The sequence below is a fragment of the Otolemur garnettii genome, unplaced genomic scaffold (assembly GCF_000181295.1).
Source record: "Otolemur garnettii isolate 467f Iridium unplaced genomic scaffold, OtoGar3 scaffold00003, whole genome shotgun sequence".
In the NCBI taxonomy this organism is placed as follows: domain Eukaryota; kingdom Metazoa; phylum Chordata; class Mammalia; order Primates; family Galagidae; genus Otolemur; species Otolemur garnettii.
This window is the reverse complement of record NW_003852398.1, coordinates 5,038,398-5,042,726: the sequence shown is the minus strand read 5'-3', so window position 1 is coordinate 5,042,726 and position 4,329 is coordinate 5,038,398. Positions and strand designations below refer to the sequence as shown.

At 42.6% G+C, this 4,329-nt stretch overlaps 1 protein-coding gene across 3 annotated transcripts in view; it reads right to left on the bottom strand.

The window, feature by feature from the left end:
* STK10 (serine/threonine kinase 10) overlaps positions 1–4,329 on the bottom strand; it is a 149,263-nt gene that overhangs the window by 38,439 nt on the left and 106,495 nt on the right. The gene's annotated exons all lie outside the window — the stretch shown is intronic.

Below are 4,329 nucleotides of genomic sequence, written 5' to 3'. Positions count from 1 at the left end.
CTCTACCCAGGGGGACAGCTTGAGGCTCTGTCTCAAAAAAAAATAAAAGAAAAGAAAAAAAGGAATTTTAAAATTACCTACATGGATATGAAATGCAAATTAAAAGGGCAGCACCTGTGGCTCAGTGGGTGGGGCACCGGCCCCATATACCAAGGATGACGGGTTTAAACCCAGCCCTGGCCAAATTGCAACAAAAAAATAGCCAGGGATTGTGGCAGGCACTTATAGTCCCAGCTACTTGGGAGGCTGAGGCAAGAGAATCACCTATGCCCAGGAGTTAGAGGTTGCTGTGAGCTGTGTGACGCCACAGCACTCTACCAAGGGCAATAAAGTGAAACTCTGTCTCTATAAAAAAAAAAAAAAAAAGAAATGCAAATTAAAAAGAAATAACATTTCCATTAACTAAGTAGGCTGGTGCATAGGGGAAATTGATGTTTTCATATACTGCTGATATGTATAAATTGGTACAACATTTTTAGAAGATTAATTTGGCAGTAAGTTTATGCCTTTTGACATAGTGGTTCCATTTCTGGATATTTATTCTAAAGAAATATTTATAGATTTATATTACCATTGAATAAGGATGTCTGTTCATAATAATGCTATTTATAATGGTACAAAATTGGAAATAAAATTCATCATTATAGGTCTACTTAAATAAATTAAAATATATCCATATGATGGAATTCTATACTATCATTAAAAATCAAGTTTTAGAAAATATTTAATTACTTGGGAAAGCATTTATTTAAAATAACAATTATTTATAAACAGATATGGAATTATCTCTACGCAAAATGTGAAGAATGAGTCTATTATTTACGTACCATCTGGGTGAAAAAAAAAAAAGATAACAATGTATGTCTGTGTATATGTGTGTGTTTACTTTTGCTGAGTATTTCTAGAGGGATCAATTATACCATAAAATATTAATACAGGGAGGAGAAATAGATTTCTGGCAGAAAAGTAAGTGGAGGAAGATTTTTCACTGTTTATCTACTTAGAAAAACTGTTTTTAAATGTTGAAGCATGACATTACATAGGGATCCCTTATCCAAAATGTGTGGTGCCAGAAATGTTTTGGAATTTTTTTTGATTTTAGAATATGTGCATTATACTTCCCAGTTGAGCATCCCAAATCTGAAAATCCAAAGCCCAAAATGTTCCAATAAGCATTTCCTTTGAGCATCACATTAGCATGCAAAAATATACAGATTATAAAGCATTTTAGGTTGTGGATTTTCAAATTTGGGATGCTCAACTTTTATTACCTATTTAAAAACTACAATAAAAGCCTGGGTGTATAGGCTCATTCCTGTAATTCTAGCACTCTGGGAGACCGAGGCAGATGGATCACCTGAGCTCATAGTACGAGACCAGTCTGAGCAACAATGAGACCCCATCTCTAAAAAAATAGCCAGGCATTGTGGCGGGCCTGTAGTCCCAGCCACTTGGGAAACTGAGGCAAGAGAATCACTTGAGTCCAACAGTTTGAGGTTGCTGTGAGCTATGACACCACAATGCTCAACCAAGGGCAACAAAATGAAACTGTTTCAAAATTAGTAAGTAAATAAATAAAAATACAATAAAAATTTGACCTAAAACCACATGGTATCCTTTAATTTTGTAACATATCTATTGTCAGTGTGTTACGTATGAACTCACAGAAAAAAATTAGCGGGATATCCCAGCACTTGGAAGACCAAGGAGGGTGAATTGCCTGAGTTCATGAGTTTGAGACCAGCCTGAGCAAGAGTGAGACCCCGTCTCTAAAAAAGTGATCACTCAGTGCCTATAGCACAGTGATTAGGGTGACAGTTACATACACCAAGCCTGGCGGGCTCAAACCCAGCCCAGGCCAGCTAAGCAACAATGACAACTGCAACAGAAAAATAGTCGGTCGTTGTGGGCACCTGTAGTCCCAGCTACTTGAGAGGCTGAGGCAAGAGGATTGCTTGAGCCCAAGAGTTTGAGGTTTCTGTGAGCTAAGACGCCATAGCACCCTACCAAGGGTGACAAAATGTGACTCTGTGTCAAAAAAAAAAAAAAAATTGGTGAGATAAGCCCCAAAGTGTTAATGATTCTTTATGGGCAAGTCCAGGAAAAAAAAAAGAAAAAAATTAAAATATTACAGAAAGAACTTGGGCCTCCTGACTGTAGAATCAGGGGGAAGGGAGGCTCCCTGGGCTCTGTGAGGCCATGTCCTGTTCTTGTCTGGCATCGTCAGTCTGCGCCATGGCAAGTCCCCCAGCGGCCTTCCTTAGGGCTCTGCAGGGCTATAGCCTCATTTCCTCACCCGCAAACTAATCTTAACCCTCTTGAGCTCTTCAAGGGATAAATGAGATGACGCATGTCAAGTGCCCACCTGGCACGTGATAAGTGCTACATAAGTGGAAGCTGCTTGAATCACAATGAGGAAGAAGCAGCAACAACTTGTGTGTCTGGAAAAAGCCAGAAATGCTTTCTATAGCCATATAAAGAAGCTTCTGTCTGAGCCTCTGTTTTTCTGAAAAGTGAGAAGGTAGGAGGCAATTTGTGAGAGTGTTAACAAAGAAACAGAAATCCTGACTCAAGAGAAACTAAAGTTTCCAGAAAAGTAGACAAAAAACAAAGGAATACACAAAGGAGGTACGCAGCCAGGCTGACCCACCTGAGTTCTCACAAGGGAAGGCAGGCAAAGAGACAGGATGATGGCTAAAGAAGCAAGGGAACAGGCCGGGTGTGGTGGCTCACGCCTATAATCCTAGCACCCTGGGAGGCCGAGGCTGACGGATTGCTTGTGCTCATAAGTTCGAGACCAGCCTGAGCAAAAAGCAGAACTCCGTCTCTACTAAAAATAGGAAAACTGAGAGGGACTTTCCCTAACAAATGCAATCAGTGTAACCTGGTTTCTCGTACCCTCAATGAATCCCCAACAATAATAATAAAAAAAAAAAATAGAAAAACTGAGGCAAGATCACTTGAGCCTAAGCTGGAGGTTGCTATGAGTTATGACACTATGGCACTCTACCCAGGGTGACAGCTTGAGTCTCTGTCTCCAAAAAAAAAAAAAGAAGCAAGAAACAGCACAAGTGTAAAAAAGAATAGGAGGAGCTCTGACCAAGAAGGCTCAGCTGTGGGGAGTCATGAACCCACAGCCATGTGGCTCCAAAGTCCAAATGTGACTCAATTCTCTGGAAATGCCAGGAATGAGCAGAGGCTTCCCACTGGCAGTGTGGCACCTAGCCTGGCTTACAATCAGACCCCAGACTAAAACAGGCCAGCTAGAAAAGCCTGGTTCTTTACAAGTACCTCTTTACCTCCTGGAAGTCCCACCTATGAACCCTGGCAGCACACACTCAGAGGAGGGCGGGAGCCCAGTGCCAGGGGGAGAGTGTGTTGCTTCTCAAAGGGGTGTGGTGACTCTGGAATTTCAATCCTAGGAACCTGAACTGCTCAGAGGAGAGGTGATGGAAACCCATCCCTGGAGGTTGGAGTTTGAAGAGTTCAGGGTGCCTCCCAGGTGACCATTAAAACAGAAGGTAACGTCAGCCGCCAACAGCAACCACTCCCTCAGCACCCTTCACCTACACAGATTACACTGATATTTCTGTGTGAGTGTCTGTCTGTCTGTCTGTATTTCTGTGTGTGTGTGTTCACAGAAATACCACTAACTAAGGAAGAGTCTGCCTCTTATTTTCCTACAGGGAAATAAGTACCCCAGAAACATCCAAAACTGCTTCTACTTGGCTTTGGCATGTTTATGCTTTTAAAAAATATGAATGTTCTTGATGTTCTAGAAGTTTTCTCCAAACCAATGATGAATTTACCATGCAAGGGCTTAGCCCCCAGGGAGCTCTGTGGCTCCAAGGCCTCCCTAAGTGCTTAGCTTCCCCCAGCCCCAGCAGCAGCCCCCAGGAAGCTACATGGTCCATGGATCTGGTTGGAGTCTTGGTTCTTCTCCTTCCCAACTGGGAGACCCAAGGAAAGCAACTTACCTGCCTAGAAACACTGTTTCCTCATTTACAAATGTACAGAGGGGCTCGGCACCTGTAGCTCAAGCGGCTAAGGCACCAGCCACATACACCAGAGCTGGGGGGTTTGAATCCAGGCCCGCCAAACAACAGTGACAACTACATCCAAAAAATAGCCGGGCCGTTGTGGTGGGCACCTGTAGTCAGTCCCAGCTACTTGGGAGGCCGAAGCAAGAGAATCGCTTAAGCCCAAGAGTTTGAGGTTGCTGTGAGCTGTGATGCCATGGCACTCTACCAAGGGTGACAGCTTGAGACTCTGTCTCAAAAAAAAAAAAAAGAAGCAAGAAACAGCACAAGTGTAAAAAGAGGCAATTTG